Source organism: Marmota flaviventris, unplaced genomic scaffold (genome assembly GCF_047511675.1).
Source record: "Marmota flaviventris isolate mMarFla1 unplaced genomic scaffold, mMarFla1.hap1 Scaffold_120, whole genome shotgun sequence".
Taxonomy (NCBI): Eukaryota; Metazoa; Chordata; class Mammalia; order Rodentia; family Sciuridae; genus Marmota; species Marmota flaviventris.
The window spans coordinates 32516-56356 of NW_027287819.1; the positions used below are offsets into that span (position 1 = coordinate 32516).

At 50.2% G+C, this 23841-nt stretch overlaps 1 pseudogene; it reads left to right on the plus strand.

Annotated features, from left to right (window-relative positions):
- The first annotated feature begins 3152 nt into the window (after positions 1-3152).
- LOC139703741 (ruvB-like 1) lies at positions 3153-19709 on the plus strand (annotated as a pseudogene).
- Positions 19710-23841: the final 4132 nt, after the last annotated feature.

Consider the following 23841-nt stretch of genomic DNA (forward strand, 5'->3'; position numbering starts at 1 on the left):
TTCAGTCCCACAAGCTGGGCACCATCCCTGGGGACATGACTGCTGGAAAACTGCCTGCAGAACTCTATGATTTTGGAATTTGTTCTTCGTGGTCATAGGATGCTGGCTAATTTCTGTGTTTTCAATGCCATTTTGAAACTGAGGTGGTTCAGACTTCTTTACAAACAGCCAGTCCTGAATTCAACTTTATTAAGGGCAATTAATCCTGGATTCATTATAAATTTGCCCAGAGGAAGTTATTATACTTTCCCCTTTGATTGAAATTTGGGCTTTAAAGATGCTTTCAGGAGTGAAATGGAAATTTCTCTTTTCTCAGAGGGGACCTACCTTGCCAGCAATTGCCATTAACCCTGTGTGCTCCTCAGTGGGTTGTACACCAACCTCAGAGCAGACTTTCAGGCCTCCAGCTGAGCTCCCTGTCACCCCCAGAACTGAACAGATCTGCTAATGTCACACTGAATCAGAGGTGCAGGAAGTCTGATGCAGTGGCAGAATCTCATTCAAGCAGGGCACAGTGGTGATCATCTGTCATCCAGGTGGCTCAAGGGCTGAGGCAGGAGGATGGCAATCAAGTTGGAGGCCAGCCTCCACACCTTAGTAAGACAGTGACTCAAAATAAAAACACCAAAGAGAGCGAGGGATACAGCACAATGGTAGAGCATCCCTGGGTTCCCTCCCTAGGACCGCAATCAATGAGAAAAACTGCCACTGAATTTGGTTTACTAATACCAGATTTTTGTGAAAAATTTTGTGTCTATGTTCATGGGGATATTGACCTTGTTTTTTTTTTTTTTTTTCTGCTTGTAGAATCTTTACCAGATGCTGTTACCAGGATGATGCTGGCTTCATGGGAACATATTAGAAAACATTTCTTCCTCTTTATTTATTTATTTATTTGATAAGAGTTTGAGATGCATTTGGTTTCATTCTTTGTTTTGGCACCAGGATTTGAACCCAGGGGCACTTATCCACGAAGCCCCATCCCCAGCACTTTTTTATATTTTACTGATAGACAGGGCCTCACTGAGTTGCTTAGGCCCTCGCTTTTGCTGAGGCTGGCCTCTAATTTGTAATCCTCTTGCCTCAGCCTCCCCAGCTGCTGGGATGACAGGAGTGCACCACCTTGCCTGGCTGGTGTTCATTCGTTAAATATATCATAGAATTCAAAATCGAGTCAAGCCATTGGGTCCCGGGCTTTGCTTTTCTTTCTTGGAAATCCCTTGCAGATAGCCATACTTTTTTTTTTTTTTTTTTTTTTTTTTTTTTTGTACTGGAGCTTGAACCCAGGGGTGCTTAACTACTGACCTCCATCTCCAGCCCTTTTAATGTTTTATTTTGAGACTAGGTTTCACTATGTTACTGAGGCTGGCCTCCAACTGGACATTCTCCTGCCTCAGCCTCCTGAGCCCTGTGATTACAAGCATGCGGCAATATGCCCAACTGAGAAAAATAACTTCTATTTTGCTTTACCCACCATTGTTTTGAATCTCTCCATTAATGCAGTTATACTAACATTCTAACTAATACAATATTAGATCATCACTTGCACAGCTGTGAGTGTTCAGCTGAGGTTGGAGGCTATGATGACACAAGGGCTCCTGGGGAACCCTGGGTGACTTTCTCCTCCTGAGCAGCAGTACAGAAGGAAAGGCAGGCTTGATCCCAGGCTTGGGGGTTCAAAGATAAGATGGGACAGAGGTCAAGGCAGGCAGGGAGCAAAAGAGTTGGGAACCAAGTGACTGAGGGCCTCAGTCTTGGGCTGGAGAGAAGAGAGGTGGAAGGACTTAAGGTGAAACTTGATGGGAGTGAGAAGCTGAGAGACGGGATAGATGGTTTGTCCAGTGCACGGTTCTGGAAGGTAGTTCTCCATAGGATTATTGGTGTATGTTTCATTGCATTGATCTGGCATTTTAGTACCTATTAGTGGATACAAAATATAATTGAAGCCAGGCACAATGGCATATTCCTGTCATCCCGGTGACTTGGGAGGCTGAGGCAGGAGGATTGCAAGCTGGAGGCCAGCCTCAGCAACTTAGTGAGTCCCTAAGAAACTCAGTGAGACCTTGACTGTAAATAAAACATAAAAAAAGAGTGGGGATGGGGCTCAGTGGTGAAGTGCCTCTGGGTTCAATCCATAGTATAAAACTAAAGAGCATGGATTCAACCGTGTGTGTGCGTGTGCAGGGGGATATCTTCTAGAACTTTCTTTGAATTCATCAGAAGTCTTATCTAGAAGCTTGTTTGTAGACTGTGTACCACGTTCCAAAATTAAAATTAAAATGGTAAATATGTGTTCTCCACCTTCATAATGTAAAGCAGTATAGGGATAGAGGCAAACATTGACTCAATAATGATGTCAATGATTAGAATAAAATAATTAGATTTTAAAGTCAGACTAGAGAGGACAAAGAAATCACATGGGAGTCAGGAGCCCCCACAGCTGGGCTGGATCTCGGGCGTGTCTTCACCCTCCTGTGAACTCACTTATCCCTGGAAGTTCTGTATTTCTCTGGATGCATTTTATTCATCTGCAAAATGGTGCAATGCCATTTGCTTCTGATAAATTCTCACTCATTTATTAAGATTCTGAGTAGGTGCCAGGCATGGTGGCGCACACCTCTAATACCAGCGGCTTTGGAGGCTCAGGCAGGAGGATCGCTAGTTGGAGGCCAGCCTCAGCAACTTAGCAAGTCTCTAAGATTCTTAATGAGACCCTGTCTCTAAATAAAATACAAAATGGGCTGGAGCTGGGGCTCAGTGATTTAGAGCCCCTGGTTTTAATCCTTGGTACCAAATAAACACCCAGAATAACGCTCCTCGGGGCCACCCACCCCCTGGGCTCAGCTCCTCAGCCAGGCAGCAAAACTCTTGGCTCCCTCCTGCAATCACACCCTCAGAGCTAGCTGGAAGAACCTGTTGCCAGGGAAGTCAACCCAGAGACACAGCGGGAAGTGTGTGGGCGGAGCTCTACCGGCAGCTGCGATGAGCACATGCCTGAGCCAATGGAGAGTGGCGGTGTTCCAATATCCTCCAATGGGGCACCGACAGAGGCGGGCTCTTGCCAGCTGCCCTTGTAATGGCCCTTGGTAACCCCTGGGCGGGTGCAGGGTAGTGGCTCCTGCACTGGTTGGGCTCTGGCTGGCACTTTGAAGATCGAGGAGGTGGAGAGCACCACGAAGATGCCGCGCATCGCCTCGCACAGCCACGGGAAGGGGCTGGGCCTCAGTGAGAGTGCCCTGGTCAAGCAGGCGGCCTCGGGGCTCCTGGGCCAGGAGAATGCATGAGAGGGATGGCGGGCGGGGCTGGGGGGCGTGGGGACCTTCCCGGCATTCGCCCCGACTCAGTGTCACTTTGGTGCCCGGCGTTGACCCCGGGGGCGCTGCCCACAGAACCACACTGTGGCCCCTTTTGTGTTTATTCCGAGACAGGATCTGGCTGAGCTGCTGACGCTGGCCTCCACCTTACAGTCCTCCTGCCTCAGCCTCCAGGTGCCCTGGGATGACAGGCCTGCACCATCGTGCCCTAACCCTAACCATCCTTTTACCAGTAAGTTCTACTTTTGTTAAGTGGCAACTGTACCAAGTCCCTGCAGTTATGGTATTTTTTATTATTTTTTTTTTATTATTATTATTATTAGCAGAAAAAAATGGCCTATCTATAGGCCACCGAGTTTAGTAATGACATCTGGAGGTTTGCGCTCCACCACCTCTAAGCTGCTGGACCCTAGAGTCATGGCCCATGGTCTCCCTGGAGGCTGAGCAGCTACAGAAACCTGCAATTTATATGAGCTTGTGACTGTGGCCTTGGAGCCTCCTAGTAACAGAAAGGGCCAAAGAAAAGCCTCTGGTTTCTTGTCTATGTCTTTTTTGGAGGGCGGGGGGAGCCCTAAACCCCTGAGCCCCTCCCCAGCCCTATTTTGCATTTTATTTAGAGACAGGGTCTCTCTGAGTTGCTCAGGGCCTCACTTTGTCTGAGGCTGGTTTTGAACTGAGATCCTCCTGCCTCAGCCTCCCAAGTCCCTGGGATCACAGGTGTGGGCCACTGTGCCCAGCAGACTTTTCTCTCTCACCTCCACTGTCTGGGCACCCAGAGCTGTGCCTGGAGGGTGCTGGCTCTCAGGGTTGGTTGGACGAGTCTGTGAATTGTTTGGACCAGGGACTGCATTTTTTCCCCACTGAAACACAGTAATAGTGACCATTTCTCCCCTCTGTGCTGCAGGCATGTGACATCATAGAAGAATTAATCGAAAGCAGGAAAATGGCAGGAAGAGCCTTGCTGTGACCCTAACCCCTGGGAACTGGAAAGGTGCTTGTGTTCTCATTGATTTCTGCTGCCCAAGAGGACGATTCTCACATTGAAGCCAGTTGGAATATGCATCTTAACTAGTCTTTGTTTAGCGACGTGGGTCACATGTGTGTTTAAGAAAGGAATCTGATCTCAACTCATACTTCTAGAATGAAAATCATCCTGGTCAGAGGGAGGGGAAAGTCCTGAGAGGGGTCTTGTCTCTGGGATGGTGCTTGAACTCTTTCAAGTCTCCTTTGCTTGAGAAATGCATCTCTTTTCCTTTTCTTTTCTCTTCTTCTTTTTTTTTTTTTAACCAGTGATTGAACTTGGGGGCAATCAACACTGAATCACTTCCCATGTTTGTATTTTATTTAGAGCCAGGGTCTTGCTAAAGTTGCTGAGGGTATTGCTATGTTGCTGAGGCTGGCCTCCACCTCGTGATCCTCCTGCCTCAGCCTCCTGAGTGGTAGGATTATAGACATGCACCACCGCGCCCAGCTGAAAATCCATTTCTGTTGGTCCAGGGACTCGTAAAAATTTGTGACGGGCTGTGGCTGTGGCTCAGTGGTAGAGTGCTCGCCTCGCATGTGCAGGACCCTGGGTTCGATCCTCAGCACCACATAAAAATAAATAAGTGAAATAAAAGTATTGTGTCCAACTACAACTAAAAAATAAATATTAAAAAATTGAAGCAAAGATATTATGTCCATGCACAATTTAAAAAAATATTAAAAAATCTTCTGTGGCACATTTTTGGATGGGGAAAATGAGTCAGCCAGTATTTTTTTGAATGTGAAATTTGCCCACCACTATTTTGGCTACGTGCATGATTGACAAATAACAGAAACACAATTTTGATCTTCAAGGGGCTTCTAGTGTTTTCTGGGCAGAGAAACAGGAAGTCTCCTGATGGCACAAAATGGCTCAGTTGAGTCTGAGCTTCAAACTGCTGACTGATTATAAATGCTGGAATTGGGCAGAGGGTTTGATAATTCCCCCCAATTTGGGCTTTCCAGGGGACAAAAGAGGACACATGGTGGAGCTTTTTGCGATCTGCAAGGGGATTGGCCAGATCCTTAGGCTTCCCAGAGCTCCTGGTCTGGGCATGGCTTGTTCTCTGGAAGGGCCTCTTGGCACAGGAGAGTAGGAGCCTGCACTCTTGTATGTAAAGAAGTGGGCTCTTACAAGGGGTGGTGGCCCCTGCCTGTCATCTCAGTGACTCTGGAGGCTAAGAGAGGAGGATCACATGTTGGAGGCCAGCCTCAGCAGTTTCACTAGGCTCTAAGTGACTTAATGTGACCCTGTTCAAAAATAAACACCCTAAAGTTCTGGGCTGTGTCTTGGTGTGTATTGATTGTTCAGTTGGGAGACCTGGGGCAGGCTCCTGACCTTTCAGAAGCAGAAACACAATCAGCTGTGAAATAAAAGCTTGAATTCTAATTTTGAAGTTGTACATATGGAGTTGCCAGGGTGTGTTGTGTGGTGTCTGATGGTGGATGAAGAAGTCTTGAGTCTGGGGGAAGTTTTTTGAGGCTGGAATGCTATACAGTGTGCACTTACAGGAACATTAGCATGTCCAAGTCGTCTTCCATTTTTTTTTGGGGGGGAGGCTTACCAAGAATTGAACCCCAAGAATTGAACCCAGGAGCTCTCGACTCCTGAGCCCCATCCTCAGCCCTTTTTGCATTTTATTTAGAGACAATGTCTCACTTAGTTGCTTAGGGCTTCGCTTTTGCTGAGTCTGGCCTCCAACTCGTGATCCTCCTGCCTCAGCCTCCCAAGCCACCAGGATGACAGGCCTGCGCCACAGCACCAGCATGATAGCTGTTTCCTTCAGTGCTGTTTCTCTCAGTGTTATTTGGTACTTTTTATCTTCCAGTGTTGCTCTTAAGAAGTCTGATTTCCAGGGTTGAAACCTTTCTTTCTGGATGTTTTGGACGTACTTTTGGATAGGGCGCCCTCCCCTGATTTCCCTTTCTTGATGGCCACAGGGCTTTCTGAGTCTCAATGTTTGGTGTCGTTGGTGTGGACAGTTGCCAGCTCTGAACCCCTGAGCTGTGGGCTGTTCCTGTTCTCTGTGTGCTCTTTCTGGAAGTCCAGCTAGGTGAGATTAGCTCTGCAGTGATTTTCAACCTGGACCGGTTTTGCCCCCCAGGAGATATTTGCCAGTATCTGGAGAATCATCTCTTGTGGTTTTCAAAACGTGGTGGGGGGACTCGTGGCATCTAGTGTTAGAGGCCAATGATGCTGCTAAGCAAATTGCACTACAAGGCTGTCCCCCAAAAACAGAGGAAAGACTGAGAAATCCTTTTTTTTTTTTTTTTTTTTTTTTGGCTACCAGGGATCAAACCCAAGGGTGCTTAACCCCTGAGCCCCGTCCTCAGCCATTTTTGTATTTTATTTAGAGACAGTGTCTTGCTGAGTTGCTAAGGGCCTTGCTAAGTTGCTGAGGCTGGCCTCCAACTAGCCATCCTCCCAGCTCAGCATCCCAAGCTGCTGGGATGACAGACGTGTACCCCCACACCCAGCTCTCAGTTTCTTAATCCATAAAATACAAGTTAATGGGCTGGGATTGTGGCTCAGTGGTAGAGCACTCACCTAGCACGGGTGGTACCCGGTTCGATCCTCAGAACCATATAAAGATAAAGGCATTGTGTTGTGTCCATCTACACCTAAATCAGTTATATCAGTTCAGTCACCTATATCAGTTCAATATTTTTTGCTAAGGGGAGGGGTGCTTAACTTTATAATGGCCTGATTTTTGAGCATTTTTTTTAAGAAATAAGTTCTTCCCCTAATTTAGGGCTGGAACAAAATTAAACTTGTTTTGAAGAAAAAAAAAATAAATATAAATAATGCAACCCTGTTCAAAAGTAAACACCATAAAGGTCTGGGTTGCATCTTGGTGGGTATTGATTGATTAGCTGGGAGGCCTGATAATATTAAAATATTAAAAAAAATACAAGTTAGACTTTCAAGATGACACCCTATGCAAAGACCAGTGAGATTTATAGAGCTCCATAGGAAAGGGTAGGTGTATGTGGCTTTTCTTCCATGAGTTTTTTTTTAATAATATCATATTTTTTAGTTGTAGTTGGACACAATACCTTTGTTTTGTTTATTTACTATTATGTGGCACTGAGGATGAAACCCAGGGCTGTGCACATGCTAGGTGAGTGCTCCACCACTGAGCCCCAGCCCAGCCCCTTCCATGAGCTTTTAATTGGAGAAAGATGGACAGACATGGAACCATTATTAACCAAGTATTGATCCTATTTGAATGGAAGGGTAATGATCACCCCTTCAGTATTACGTGGAGGGAGGCAGGGACGCTGTTCAGTGGGACATGGTCACTATTTTGACACTGGAAACTGAGAATGGGGAGTTGGGGGCTGTGAAAGAACAGGGAAGAGACATTTTGGGTAGAAGGTGGACATGAAAACCAGGCACTATGGCTCACACCTGTAAACCCAGAAACTTGGGAGGCTGAAGCAGGAGGATCTCAAGGTGGAGTCCAGCCTCAGAGGCTCAGTGAGACCCTGTCTTTAAATGAAAATGCTGGGCCTGGGGCTCAGTGGTGGAGCAGCTGCCTGGCACATACAAGGCTCTGGGTTCCATTCCCAGAACCAGCAAAATAAAACAGGTGGGCAGAGCAGCCTGTGGCCTCCCCTGGGCCTTGTGGTGTTGGAATCACATCCCTCTGTGTTCTATTCTAGACATTTTCCATTTGCTATTAGAACACATGCTTTGGGCTTGCCCACTCAGGTGCCTAAGCATTTGGGATGCAAGGCAAGCAAAGGGACTGGCTAAGCCCAAAAATGTGGTGCCCTGTCACTAAAAGAGGGCCACTGGGTCCAGACCTGGTTTCTCAAAAGAAGCCAAATAGCTGGATTTCTACATGAAAGTTCCTAAGGTTCAAAAAATGGCAAGAGCTGGGCACAGTGGCACATGCCTTCAATCCCAGTAGCTGGCTCGGGAGGCTGAGGCAGGAGGATAGCAAGTTTGAGGCCAGCCTCAGCAAAAGCGAGGCCCCCAGTAACTCAGGGAGATCATGTCTCTAAATAAAATACCCAATAGGGCTGAGGATGGGGCTCATAGGCTGAAGGCCCCTGGGTTCAATCCCCCCACAAAAAATGCAAGTTTAAAGGCACTTTTAAGACTACATGGTCCCAACCAAACCATCCTGTGGGCAGCTCATTGGCTCCTTGTAATCTAAACTGTATTTTAGTTCATCAGATGAGGCCATCCAGCATTAGCACTATTGTGTGCTCAAGACCACATTGGAAAACAGGGGGGATATCAGAACTAGAACCAGCCTCTGCCCCATGGGCTAATGGATTTTGCCCCACAGTGATCGGTGATCATCCCCCAGGTTGGCATTGATAAGAAAATCTAAGAGGAGCCTTCCCTGGGCCATCTTTGAAGCAGCAGCTCCAGTTGGCCTTGTCCCAGCATGTTCGGAGTCTGAGGCAGGAGGATCAAATGTTGGAGGCCAGCCTCAGAAACTTAGTGACGCCCTCAGCAACTCAGGAGGCTCTGCGTGGCCTGCACTCCTGGGGTCTGACCTCATTCTTGTTTCAGAAATGAGGGAGGATGAAGTGGCACTCAGAGGCCATGGCATTTCCCAGTCCTGGGCCCACTTGAGAGCATTTGCTTTCCATAACTTGGTATTTGACAAGATGTCTGTTCCACCTGGTTCTCTTTAGCATCTGCCAACCTAAGTTAGGTTACTGAGTGTCAATTTATAGTTGACCACAGGGCACGGTCCAGGGGAGCTTGCAGACCAACACACTGCTTCCAGATTTGGCCTCACATATTATCCACTATTTCCTGGCCTTTTAACATAAAATGAAGGTCATGTGATAAATCCTTCCTGATTTGTTTGTGTTGTTGTTTTTTTCTTTTTTTTGAACCCAGGGATTGAACCCAGGGGTGCTTAACCACTGAGCCCCATCCCCAACCCTTTTATATTTTATTTAGAGACACATCTCACTGAGTAGCTCAGGGCCTTGCTAAGTGGCTGAGAATGGCCTCCATCTTCCCATCCTCCTGCCTCAGCCTCCTGAGTCTTAGGGATAAAAAGTACGTGACACCATGTTCAGCCTCTTGAATAAATTTTTTATAGATGGCTTTGAATTATGTTTTCAAGACTATAAAATAAAAATCTTTCCTTTCTTGCCTCTGTAGACAGCCCTGGCCCTGGCGATTGCTCAGGAGCTTGGGAGAAAGGTGCCTTTCTGCACCATGGTGGGGAGCAAAGTTTACTCTATGGAGATCAAGAAGACAGAGGTACTGATGGAGAACTTTTGCAGGGCTCTCGGTGAGTGTCACGTTGGAGTGACAGATGGCTGTTGGTTTTCCAGTGCTTTGAAATGTTTCATCTTAAAAATTCTTCTGTGATGTGTTGATTGGAATGCTTGTGTTCTTTTGGTGCTGTTGACAAGACAGGCAAGAGCAGCCAGCCATCCCAGAAGCTTGGGAGGCTGAGGTAGGAGGATCACAAGTTGGAGGCCAGCCTCAGCAACTTAGTGATGCCCTGAGCAACTCAGTGAGACTCTGTCTCTAACTAAAATATAAAAAGGGCTGGGGACAGGGCTCAGTGGTTGAGGGCCCCTGGGTTCCATCCCTGGTACCGAAATAAATAATAAATAAATAAATAGACTAAGAAGTCTACTTGGGGAGCTTTTGATTTAATGCTGAAGGAAAGAAAATGCAGTGGGAGGGTGCAGCATTTGGAAGTGGGGAGATATCATGGGACCCTGTTTCACCCCCCACAGCCATCTGATTTTCTGGTGGCTGGCAATGTGTCTTCCTGCGGTGCCTCTCTGAGGGACTGGCTCTGCCTCTTGATCTTCCCAAGCAGGTCAATGTAAGCACTAAACTATGGGTCTCTCTCTCTCTCTCGGGACCATGGCCACTGAGCCACCCCCAGCCCCTCTGTGACACTAATGCTGAACTGAAGAGTTCTAATTCTGAACTGTGTTCAGAAGCTAAGCTTTGTGTCACATTGAACTTAGGCTTTTTATTTTTATTTTTTGCTACCATGGATTGAACCCAGGGTCACTTCAACCCTGAGTTTCATCCCCAGCCCTTTTTATATTTTATGTAGAGACAAGGTCTTTCTGAGTTGCCAAGGCTGGCCTCCAAATCTCGATCCTCCTTCCTCAGCATCCTGAGGTGCTGGGATTATGCATGTGCACAACCACACCTGGGTTTTACATTTAAAATTTTTCTCTCTATTGTTTTTTCCTCATTTCTCCTTCTCTTTTCCCTTTTCATTTCCTATTTTTCAGGGTCTCACTATGTTTCCCAGGCAGTCCTGAAACTCCTAGGTTCAAACCATCCTCTTGCCTCAGTATGCTGAGTAACTATGGCTACAGATGTGTGCTGCGGTGCCAGGCTTACTTTTCCTTAATTAAACATGTGCCAGTGATTTTATTTAACTCATTAATTAAACATGTGAACCATATTGCAACAGCTCAGGAGGCTGAGGCAGGAGGATAGTAAGTTGGAGGCTAGCCTCAGCAACTTAGCCAGACCCTGAGCAACTCAGTGAGACCTTGACTTTAAATAAAATATAAAAGGGGCTGGGGCTGGGGGTCAGGGGTTGAGGGCCCCTTAATTCCATTCCTGGTACCAAAAAGAACCCCCCAAAAATGTGACCAGTAAGATATCACAACCTTTCAAATACCTGAATATTAATATTTTTAAGAACTTAAATTTTAAAAACACCATTTTTCTGGGCTGGGGCAGGGGCTCAGCGGTAGAGACCCACTTAGCATGTGTGGGGCCCTGGATTCCATCCTCAGCACCACATAAAAATAAAAAATAAAAAAAATAAAGGAATTGTGTCCATCTACAACTTAAAATTTTTGTTAAAAAACCCATTTTTGTGAGACAAAAACCTGATAAAACTGGTCTTCACACAGTTGCTTGTGTTTCAATGGCTCAGCAGGAACTGAAATGCTTTAAAATTTGAACAAGTAGAGGTCACCAGGCACATTTGATGGGAGTCACTCCTGGGGTGGGGGGTGGGAGACACAGCAGGGGCTTTTGATGGCAGGAGGTGAGGAGAAACTTCTAGATTTTGCCACACAATGAAAGGGCAAGCTGTGGCCTCCCCTAAGACAGGAGCCTTCTGTCCCTGCACCTTTGACTTCCTGTGAAGCTGCAGAGGGAGGGAGAGAGGGTCATCTGTCCCCTCTGTGCCACTCCCTTGACATGATAAAGGTCCCTGTCAGGGACTTAGAAACCGGAGCCAGCAGATGAAACCCGTGTCCTTTGTGCTGTCATGGCCAGAGACAGTGCCTTCAGCCCCTCTCCTGGCCACCAACTGGGCCCATGGTCCATTGGGCCTTCCTCTGTCTACTTGTCACCACCGAGAAACTTCTGGACAAATATGAATGGCTGAGAGACGGGGATGCCTTTCTTCCCCTCCTGGAAAAATTTCATATCACTGTCCCATGACAGTGAGTATGGGCAGGCATTCCATTTGGAGGAATTTCCTCTTTGCTGAATAGAAAAGGTTCTATAAAAAATATCAAAGTAGGCTTAAAAGCCCAGAATTTTCCAAGCTTGACAGAGACTTCTGATACCTTCATGTTGTCTGGGAATTTTTTTTTTTTTTTGTACCAGGGATTGAACCTAGGGGCCCTCAACCCCTGAGCCCCATCCACAGCCCTATTTTGCATTTTATTTAGAGACAGAGTCTCTCTGAGTTGCTCAGGGCCTCAGTGTTGTGGAGGCTGGCCTCTAACCCATGATCCTCCAGCCTCAGCCTTCAGAGCTGCGGGGACTCGAGGTGTGTGTAGCTGCTCTGGGCTTTGTTTGGGAAGTTTGTCTTGGGGTTCAGGAGCTGGGAATTTGGTTCATCAAACACAGAATGTGGCTTCTCTTTTGGGTGTTTTCCAAAAGGCCCATTTAGAGGCTCTCAGGTGGATCACAGGCAGAGGATAGCTGGCCTTTAGCTTCCTGTCTTGAGTGTCCTTGTCCTGGTTAAGTTTCTGGAGAAGAGAAGGCAAGGGATGGTGTGATAAGATAATGCCCCCCCCCCCTTGAACAGTGGGAAGTGGCCTGAATGTCGGATCCTGTGGCCATGTGTCTCTGCCTTTGGGACACTTCTATATCAGCTCACAGAGAGCCCGATGGCCACCTGCCAGAAGAAGTCCTCTGTGGCCTTCCCATTTGTCAGGAGAGCAGCGAGCCTCATCTCTTCTTCTTCTTTTTTTTTTTTTTTTTTTTTTTGAGGAGGGGAACCAGGGTTTGAACCCGGGGCACCTAACCACAGAGCCACCTCCCAGCCCTGTTTTGAATTTATTTGGAGACAGGGTTTCACTGAGTTGATCAGGGACTCACTGGGTTGCTGAAGCTGGCCTCCAGCTCACCATCCTCCTGCCTCAGCCTCCCGAGCTGGGATGACAGGTGTGGGCCACCGCTCCCTGTAGTGTTGCTCTCCACCCATGATGGTGGCTCCGTGTTGTACTGTAAGGTGACTTGTCAGTTCTTGTGCTGTGGCAGGTTGAGGTAAGAAGGTTGTTGGTGGGGAGGGGATGGATGTGAAGAGAAGGATGGTCCTGCTTCTCACTGTGTCCCCATCGGCCATCCGTCCCAGGGCTGTGGATAAAAGAGGCCAAGGAGGTCCATGGGGGGGGTGACCGAGCTCATGCCATGTGAGACCGAGAACCCCATGGGTGGCTACAGCAAGACCATCAGCCATGTGATCATAGGGCTCAAGACAGCCAAGGGCACCAAAAAGCTCAAGGGGAGTTCATCCTGAGCCCTGCCCTCGGCACTGCGGCACCAGGCAGGTGGTGTGACCTCTGTGTCCCTCTTTCCTTGGTCTCTGCACTGTTGATGCCATATGGGACACTCAGGATAACACCGTGTAGTATAAAGGGACACATTGTAGAGGGCTTGGACATAGGTCCAAGTAGTTCTTTCTTTTCTCATTGCTCCTGGGAGTTGTGTGGTTAAGTCAACAAATTGCTTCTGCCATCTCATCCCCCGCATGATGACCATTGGCCAGCCAGGCACAGTGGAGCACTCCTGTCATCCCAGCCGCTCAGGATGCTGAGGCAGTAGGATCACAAGGTTGAGGCCAGCCTCATCAACTTAGTCAGGGTCCTGAGCAGCTCAGGAAGAGCCTGTGTCTAAATAAAAAATGGGGATGGGGATGGGGCTCAGGTGTAAGTCACCCCTGGTTTCAATTCCTAATACTGCCCCCTCACCTCCCCATAAAGTCAAAGTGGACATAATTTTGTTTTCTTTTTTCTTTCTTTTTCATAATGTTTTTACTCATCCACTGTTGTTATGATTGACCCACACTAGCTCTGTACCTGTCCCCTGCTGCATAACCAGGTCCCCTGCTGCGGGCTTCAGGAGGTATTTTACCTGTGGTTCCTCACAGCTGTGTGTCCATGTGCGCAGGTGCCATAAATCTCATTTCCCCTGTTTTCCAGATCAAGGCCTCAGGCTCAGAAAGGGGCTCTGCAGTCATCCTGCATCCAGTGCTGGCTGAGGGGCAGGGTGACTGTGAGTCCTCTGGTGCTGGGTGACCCCTGAGAGTCCTCTGAGCTCTCTGAGACTCAGATTCTCTTCTCTAGACCACTCTCCATCCACCATAGAATCTTTCCATCTTTCCCCCTTTTATAATTTGATGGTTCTTTGATTCTCTGAGGTGGTTTCTCGGTCACTGCTTTATGGAGATCATGAAAATATCACTTCTTCCAAGGGCTATTTTTCTGTTTCCTAATGGGGCCTTCATCTCAGGAGCTTGGCTCTGCAAACCTCTCTCTCTCTCTCTCTCTCTCTCTCTCTCTCTCTCTCTCTCTCTCTCTCTCTCTCTTAATCCCTCCCCACATCCTGTCCACCCTGGATTAATGAGGTTCTGAGAAGGTGGCCTCTTCTCAGGAATGACACCTTGAGCCAGTTCATCTGGAAAATCAACCATATAAAAGTGCCTGAGAGGAAAAGAGAAAAATTGTCCTCTTCCCTGTAGGAGAGAGGACACAGGAACACAGTGAAAATTTGAGCCATCCATTGGTCTGCTTTGTCCAGCTTCTTGAAGAAAAGAGCCTAATGGAAGAAGAGGAAAATTGTCTCTGATCCCAGCAGCTTGGGAGGCTGAGGCAGGAGGATCGCGAGTTCATAGCCAGCCTCAGCCAAAGTGAAGCCCTAAGCAACTCAGTGAGACCCTGACTCTAAAATGCCAAACAGGGCTGGGGATGGGGCTTGGTGGTGGAGGGCCCCTGAGTCCAATCCCTGGTACCCCCAGCCTCCCCCAAACCCAAGTTCTTCTGGGCAGTTTTCCCACATGGATGAGATATTGGGACAGAACGACCTCAGGTGCGTTGTGTGGAGTTGTGAAGTGTCTGAGTTTGAAGGAGGCTTATGAATCTTGGCCTGGGTACTCCCCACCCCTGGTCCTGTTTGCAAAATGCCCAAAGGAGGCCAGAGAGGCTGGTCTCTGCTAAGCTCCTGGCAGCTCTGTTGGGGTGCAGTTGTGAACATGATCCACCCATTTTAAGTGTGTGTTGCCCACAGGATTTTGAGGCATGACGTAGTTTACTCTCCCCATCTTAATTCTAGAACATTGTCATGACCTTCCAAGGGACCTAATTCCCATGAATGGCCACCTGCTGTCCTTCCCCCTTGGCCTTTGGCCACCACATACTGACTTTGTTTCTGGATTGGCCTTTTGGGGGCCCCCTCCTGCCGAGGGAGCCCTACACTGGGTGTTAGTCCGTGTTGTGTCCCCTGCTGCCCCCCTTTGACTATAGACTCTGTCTGGGACAGAGTTCAGGTGTGTTTCCACAGGGTGGCCATCTGTAGCAGCTGCTCTGGAAGCTCAGCCTCAGGACCTGTCTGCCATCTGGGTCCTGTAGAGGCTGCTGTCCTTGCCCAGTGCACACCCCTAGGGAAGAGCAAGGCCCCGTTTAGCACCATCACCCCAAGATGTGTGTGTACAGCCCAAGTATGGAAGACACTAGAATTTGCTTTCTTCTGGTCCTGGGATTCAAACCGAGAGTTGTGGCCATAGTGAACCAGTGCTCTGCCACTGAGCTGTGCCCCAGCCCCAGGGACTAGCTATGTGGTCTACACTGGCCTCCACCTTGGTGATCCTCCTTCCTCAGCCTCCTGACCCAGACAGTTTGGGGGGATTCCAACTTATATTTCTCTTCTGAGCTGGACTCCTCTGCGGGTGCTTCTGGGTGCTGTCACATAGAGGAGGAGACCAAGGCCCAGAGAGCTGGAATCACGGGCCACATCAAATGCAGCCTCAGGTGGCTAAGCAGGAAGCTCTGGTGTCCCTAACCCAAGGACTGGAGCTGCAGTGGTGATCCTGGGGGATGCTGTTGGGCGTGGCCATCGACACATGTACCCTCTAAGAGCAGCCGGGTCCCTGTGAGAATGTTCCTACCACTTTGCAACCCCTGAAGGCAAGGCAAGGAAGAGTAATGGTGATGTTCTCTTGTCTCCTACAGGCAGACATGGTCACCCTCAGGTTCACCTCCTGGTGTGCTAAGCCCCCAGTCTAGGCTCTTGTGCCCTGCCACAAACCTTCATACCCATCCACTCCTGGGGTGGCTGGCAACTCAGGTGTCTGTCTGTCTGTCTGTCTCTCTCTTATGTTTAGTCCTGTGAACTGAATCAGTAGTGCTTAAGCAGGGAGCCAGAAGCCTGCCCTTTTTATTTTGCTTTGTATTGTCTTCAGAGAGAGTCTCCCCTTGCTAAGTTGCTGAGGCGGGCCTCCAACTTGGCGATCCTCCTGCCTCAGCCTCCCGAGTCCCTGGGATGACAGGTGTGCACCCCTGTGCCTGGCCCCTCAGGTCTCTTACAGAAAAGTTTCTTCCCTCGGGGTCAGAAGGAACTGGAATTTGCATCATGGTTGTCTGAGTCCCCTTATGTCTGGTTTGGTTTGGTATTAGCTGAACCCCAGCATTTTTGAAAGTCTGCAGAAGAAGCGAGTTGAGGCCAGGGACGTCATCTACATGGAGGCCAACAGCAGGGCTGTGAAGATATGCTCCCGGGGGACCGTGCCATGCCTGATGGTCTGCAGAGGGAGACCTGGGTGACCAGGGAGTCACATTGCTCAGCGGAGGTGGGTGGGGGAAGTTCAGCAGCTGTCCCTTTACCTAAGTCACCTTGGCTTTTCTCTGTCTTCCTCTCCTGGTGACTTCAGCAGGCAGAGTGCTCAAGACCCAAACCCTGTGGGGGGCAGGGACCAGACAGCCTTCATCCCTTCCCGCTGCACCAGGCATTGTCTTCCATTTTCCTTTATCTCCCTGGTGTCCCTCCCTGAGTCCTGAGCCAGGGGACTGCACCAGGTGGCTCCTCCTCTATCTGCTGCTGCGTCCCATGGTGGCTGCACCTCCCTGGTTCATGGATGAGCCTAAGGCCTCGTGTCACCCATAAATCACCACCTAGAATAGCCCGGGCTCTAGGCTCCAGTGAGTCCCCTGAATGCTCTTTTATCAGGAGTGAAAAGAAAGGGGAGAAAATCTTCCAGAAAGTTTCAGGTGTTGCCCGGGCGGGTCTGGGAGCCCAGTGTTGCACCAGGCCATGGGGCACAGGTGGAGGGTGACATTGGGGGCCCTCAGTGGGCAGCGGAGACCTTTCTGTCACTGAGCTCTCTGTGGTCCCGGTGCCCCATGGTCTGCTGGCAGAGGCAGGCAGGTGCGACTCCTTGGCTACGGAGTTCACCCTGGAGGCCTAGGAGGACATGCCCTGCCCAAGGGCGACGTGGACAAGAAGAAGGAGGTCATCTAGAATGGGACTTTGCATGACCTGGACGTGGCCATCACCAGGCACCAGGGACAGGCCTTGTGGTCCAGCACATTCCCAAGGCCCTGGGAACCAGTGTTCAGGGCCATGCTGTCCTCCTGGAGGCCTTCTGGGATGCTCAGCAATGAGCACGACATGAGCTTCGTCCCCTGTCCCAATGTCCAGATGCTGTCACAGCTGATCTCTGGGCATGGTCTGCCCCTGGCCGCCTGCCAGCCTGCTGGGAGCTGCTCTCCACCTTGGGCTGGGGGTTCCTGGCGGGAGCCTTCACAGGGCTTCAGACAGCCTCACAGAGGCCCCAGCCTCTGCAGAGCTCAAGCCCCGAGTCCTCCAGCTCCCAGCTGGCGCTACTCTGGGCCCCGCTGGACAGAGAGTCAGGTTTGCTCTTCATCCTAAAGGGGGTCTCCTCCTCCCCACCAGGAATGGGCTTTCTGCCGGGAATCTGGTTTTTCTTTTTGTCCCACAGAACTTTGCCCAGGAGAGGCCAGAGACTCTTGGGATTGGAGTTTCTTCCTACCTGGCCGGAGGGTTTTTTTTTTTTTTTTTTGTACTGAAGCTTAAACCTCAGGGTGCTTACACATGGAGCCCCATCTACAGCCCTTTTTATATTTTATTTAGAGACAGGGTCTTCCTGAGTTGCTCAGGACCTCACTAAGTTTCTGAGGCTGGCCTCCAACTTGTGGTCCTTCTGTCTCAGCCTCCCAAATCGCCAGGATTTTTAAAGACACATGCCACCACACATGACTCAGCTTGATTCTTGCAGGTCAGGGGAAACCTCGAGGGGATCCCTCTGAGTTCAGGAGCCCCTCATCGTTCCCAGGGGAGCTGTGCTGGGCCTGTCCACCTCAGGCTTCCAAGTTGAGTGACATCAGGGACCCTCAGGAGGCAGGAGGATGGGCTTTGGTAGCTGCCTTAGAAAGTCCTCTCTCCTACAGGGGAGACTAGACATCCTGTCCATGATGGGCCAGTTGATGAAGCCAAAGAAGACAGAGATCACAGGGAAGATGCATGGTGAAGCTTGAGCCCAGAGCCGAGTTGAGGCCCTGCCTCTGACGTGCTCCCGGCTCTGAGAGCCCCCCCCCCCCCCCCCCCACTGCACGGCTCTGAGTCTTCACTCCCGTAGGAAGCTGTGGCCAAACTGTGTGCTCTGGACCCGCTGAGGTCAGCATCTGCTTCCTTTGAGGCCCCAGAAAGGTGCCGACTTTGACACCAGGCAGTGGGTCTCCCTTGCTCCTTTGTCGACTTATTTTTTTTTTTTTATTTTTTATTTTTTGATGCCAGTGATTGAACTCAGGGTTCTCGACCACTGAGTCCCGTCCCAGCATTTTTATTTTTTATTTGGAGACAGGGCCTGGCTGAGTTTCTTAGGCCCTTGCTAGGTTGCTGAGGCTCGCCTCCAACTTATGATCCTCCTGCCTCAGCCTCCCCGGCTCCTGGGATGACAGGTGTGTACCACTGCGCCCGGCTCTTCCCCAATTTTATGTCCGTCTTGGGCCCATTACCACTTTACTCCCTGAAAACGTAAGTTCAACATGAATCCACTGTTGCCTTGAGGCCTCGCAGCAGCCTAAGCTTCCTCCATGAGTGGCCAAGAGCAGATCTGTCACTGAACTCGGTTTTGACAGCCCCACATCATGGCTCTGGGAGAGGACAGGCCTCAGATCCCGGTTCTTTGGGAACAGCTCCATCCTGATGACAGGGGACGCTGGTTTGGAAGGTGAGGGCTGAGACCTGAGGTGGGTCTGCTGTTCTGTAAGGGCTGATGCTTCTGGGGCCGAGGCTGGGCCTGCTCTCACCCTCCTTGCTCAGGTTTCCTGGGGAGAGGATTCTAACTGCACTTGATGGAAAGCTCATTAACCTAAGCATTGTCATGCACGGCCCCCAAAAGAGCTCCTTGACTGAGTGCAGCAGAGGGGAATTCACATTTGAAAACACATCTCCCTGGAGCTCCCAAATGAGGTGTCTTGGCATCAGGGTCAGGGCTTGATGGGGCAGCTCCTGGTCATTATGCCCCACACAGCTCCACAAAAGGCGTTTTGTGGCATTTGGGGGCGATCATGCCTGTTTTATTTTTTTTAGATGAGGGTACAGGGATTCAACTCACAGGCTCTTGACCCTGAGCCCTGTCCCCAGCCCTATTCTGTATTTTATTCAGAGACAGGGTCTCAACTGAGTTGCTCAGGGCCTTACTAAGTTGCTGAGGCTGGTCTCCAATTTGTGATCCTCCTGCCTCAAACTCCCAGGCTGCTGGGGTTATAGGTGTGTGCCACCACAGCTGGCACGATTCTTGTTTTCAAATGATGACACCAAACCTGGAATGGGTCCAGTACCCAGCCTGGGGTCAGAGAGCCAGTAGGAGAACCAGGCTGCAGGGTTGGGTCTTGATTGAATTTAGGTGTGGAGAAGAGAGCAGGTGACATTTCCCCACTGGCTGGGACCCTGTCCAAGGCGAGGTCAACAAGGTGGTGAACAAGTACATTGACCAGGGCGTGGCTCAGAGGGTCCCCAGCGTGCTGTTTGTGGACGAGGTGCACATGCTGGACATCAAGGACTTCACCTCCCTGCACCGAGCTCTGGAATCTTCCATCGCCCCCATCGTGATTTTTGCCTCCAATCGAGGCCACTGTGTTATCAGGTAGGTGCTGCCAGCTGTCCCTGCTGCCCGGGTCTGTCCCCTCCCATGATGTCACAAGTCAGGATGGGACGAAGGGAGTGCATGTTGCCCCTAGGAGGAGACAGCAGGGGGACTGAAGGCCGCAGCTGCCGTGTCCCTGATGGGCAGGGTCTCCACGGGCCTCTGAGGCTCGACATTCCTGTGAGGAGCAAAGGCCTGAGGAGGTGGGGCCGCTCTGGTGACCTGAGTGTCAATTTCCTCACACTGGTTCCCAGAGGCCAGCAGAGCCCATTTCATCTTCAATGAGGACACTGAATGACATTGCACCTTGTCCCTTGGCATAGGTGGGAACACACATTTGTCTCTGAATTGGTTCTTCTTAGCTCCCCATGACAGCAGTATGCATCCTGCCATGTCACCTACACGGGGTGTGATTTTCATTCCTGTGACTGGCCCTGCTGTGGGGTGTCCCTGGTTGTGTTCCTATGTGAACATGGGAAAGTGACGTCCATTTATTTTCCTGCATCCCCCAGTCCCTCCCCTCCCTTCCCTTTGTCTCATCCAATGAAATTCTCTTCTCTTCTCCCCTATTGTGAGTCAGCATCTGCATGTCAGAGAGGACACTCAGCCTTTGGCTTTTGGAATTGGCTTACTTAAGCAGCACAGTCCTCTCCAGCTCCACCCATTGACCTTCAAATGCCATCATTTCATTCTTCTTTATGGCTGAGTAATATTCCACTGTGCATAGGGACCACAGTTTCTTTATCCGTCCATCTGCTGAGGGGAACCTAGGCTGGTTCTGTAGCTTGGCTACTGTGAGTTGAGCTGCTCTAAATACTGAGGAGAACGCAGGTCTCTCCAGGAACAAAACCAGTAAGAACAGGAAGACCTTCCTGAAGACACAGTGGGGCGCCTGGCCCCTGCCTGGCCTCAGCCTGCCTTTGAGTATAGCTGCTCCAGGCTGTGGGGACAGGGGGTCTGGTGCAGAATGGCTCGGACACATCTTTAGCACAGTGGCCCTGCTATCTGCACCACAGCTGGGGGACATTCCTCCCTGGGTCCCTGGGCTGGAGGTCTCCCGCCTTCCCTCAGGCCCATTGGCTGCAGTGGTCAGGTGGCGCCCTCAGGGTTTTCTGTCTTCCTGGTTCAACAGGAGCTGGGCCTGGGCCTTCTCAGCACAGGTGGCAGGAGGGCCTCTTCCACTCCAGCAGCCGAGGGCTATGGGGACGAGTCCCCGAGAATGCATGCTGGGGCAGGAATTAGAAAAGAACCCTGTGGTCCAAGTGTCTCAGGACGGCTAGAGCCAGAAGTGACCCCCCCCCCCATTTGCCCAGACTGGCTGCTGAGTGACAGACAGTGGGAAATTCAGTTGCTCTCAATGGAGAAGCCCCATCTCAGGAGCTAGGGGACCACAGCACCAGACCACCCACAGGTCCCTGCCACTGGGTGCTCCCTTGCCCTTGGGATCTGAGCGAATGACCCAGGTTCATGGGCAGCATTGTGTGGTCCCCCAAGTCCCCTGACGTGACTGAACAAGATGAGGGCAAAAGTACCTCCTGCAGCTTGGGGGCAGCTGGTGTCAGCCTGGCCAGCTGCTGGGGGAGCTCAGGGCACCCTGAGTAGCATTGGGGGCCGGGGACCCTTCAGCCACCACCTGATACTGTAGGAGTCCCCTCGCTGGTTCCCCATACTGGATCTCCTCACTGGGTCCCTATCAATGGGTCCCCCCACTGGTTCCCCTATCTGGGTCCTTCCTGGCTGGCCAAGGGCTCCACGTGGATACATGGCACCCCCTGCTGGGGAGCCCTGCTCACAGCCCCCTCCCAGGGTCCCTGGCCTGGCCAGCAGGTGTCTACAGAGAGTGCTGCTCTGTCCACCCTGAGCCCCAGAGAAAGCTCCACGGGAAGGTGGCTCTGGCCCGAGAACCTGCCTGTGGGGATGGAGCCCCATGGTCTCCAGAACAGGACTCTGGTGCCTAGTCCCGGGGACGTGGTTGAGTAGCACTGAGGGACATGGCCCTGCCCCCCAAGCCCAGGAGCATGGGCTGTGACCTGGTGTCCAGGGAGCATGCAGCCCAGAGGCAGGCTGGGCTGTGACCAATGCTGGACTGGGCCAGGACCCAGGGCTCTGGGCAAGATGGGGTTGGGGCGGGGGCTGAAGAGTATCTGGGACATGAGCACACTGTCGGCGACTTCTGACCTGCTGCCCACAGGCTGCTCCCAAGGGGACCTTCCCTCTCCCTGCCTCACAGACCCATGTCTGACCCCGGAACTCATGAGGGACAGGGGAAGAAGGTATAGTGTTGGCAGAGGGCTTTTTCTCCTGGCTTCGCACGGGGGACCTCGGGGGCAGTGGGAAGTCTTGACTTGCTGAGAGCCCGTGGGGCTGTCCTGACTCAGGGACCTGCCCAGGCTAGAGCCAGCAAGTGTCCACCCCAGCAGCACCTGGCTTCAAGGCCCACCCCCCACCCAATGCATTTAGAGACAGAGACTCACTGAGCTGCTTACTTAGCATCTTTCTTTTGCTGAGGCTGGCCTCCAGGTACGATCCTCCTGCCTCAGCCTCCCAAGCTGCTGAGATGACAGGCGTGGGCCTCTGCAGCATCCAGTCTTTTTTAAAAGTCTTAGGTGGTGAGTCTGGATGGCGGACTTGGCCTCCTCGTTTTCTTCTGTGTGGGGCTAAGGAGGGAGCCCAGTGCCTCCCGTGCCAGGCTAGCTCCAGGCCATAGGCGCCAGGCCATAGGCAGTGGTGTGGCCTGGTCCCAGTGGGAGCCTGTGGCCTAGTCCCAGGTGGGGCTTTGAACAGCCCTCTATGAGATGCAGCTCCTACACCCTGGAAAACTCAAGCAGTGCTTAGTGTGTCCACAAAATCGCAAGGCTGCCACCATAGTCGGTTTTAGAACACTGCAACCCCCATCCCTGTCAGCCATCCACAGCCCCTCTGCTGCTGCGTCCCATCCATCACCCTGACCTCAGGCAGTGGGAGGCTGCTTTCTGTCCCTTAGCCATCTGTGGCTGTGTGGGGTGTGACTGACAGGATTCACCCTTGTCCTCCAGGCCCTTGAATCCCCCGTGGCTGAGGAGCGCCCACTGCATGGGGCCTTCACCAGCTCATGGATCTGTGCACTCATCAGTCCCAGCCCGCTGGGAGGTTTGGCTGTAGGAGTGATGCTGCCGCAGATGTGCAGGGACTGCAGTTTCTTTCTTTTGGATCTGTGTGGAGAGGTAGAGCTGCTGTGTCACACAGCACCTCTGACCTTCCAAGGAACTGCCAGTAAGATGGCTTTATTGCCATACTCCTACCAGGAATGTCTGAGGGTCTTGGTTTTTCCATATGCCACTTGACATCTGTTACTGTCCACTGTAGATGTCCCGGTGGGTGTGTGGTGGCCTCTCACTTGATTTGTATTTGCCAAGGGCCAGTGAGACTGCATTTTTTGTGTTTTATTGGCTATTTGTATCTTTGTAGAAATATCTGTTTGTATCCTTGGCCTTTTTTTATTATGTTATCTTTTATTATTGAATTGTAAGAGCTCTTTATATATTGTGGATATGGCTTAAAGTCATCTTTAAAGGATGCCATTTTGGAGAAAGAGTCAATAAAAGCAGAAAAATTGGTGGCAATATATAAAAACCTGGATAGATCTGTATCTAAACCTGAGGATGAAATATTCTTTCTAGAAAAAGAGCTACAAGAAGAGAAAACTAAACATTCTCAACAGGATGAATTGATAGTGGGATATATAAAAAAAATTAAGTTTCTAGTAGATAAATCAAAATTCCTCAAATCACAAATACCTGAAAGTAAAACAACCTTGAGAATATGTCAAATAAATAAAGGAGTTACTGTAGCAATAAAAAATTCTTTGAATAAAAATCCCCAACTTCAGGAAAGACAAAAATAGCTTTTATAAGAAGTTGAAGTATGAAAAGAAAAACTGAATTGCCTTAATAAATGGCACATGAACACTCTAAAGTACATGCAGAACAAGTTTTAAAAAATAAAGAAAATCACATTAAGTCTCTGAATGAACACTTGCTGCAGATGAAAGATTGGGTTCCTCTGCTTGGAGAAGTGCTAACAGATGGTGGTAACTTGGAATTGGAAATGGAAAGTGAATCAGAAATTGGTGCTCACTTAGAAGATCAGCCAAAAGG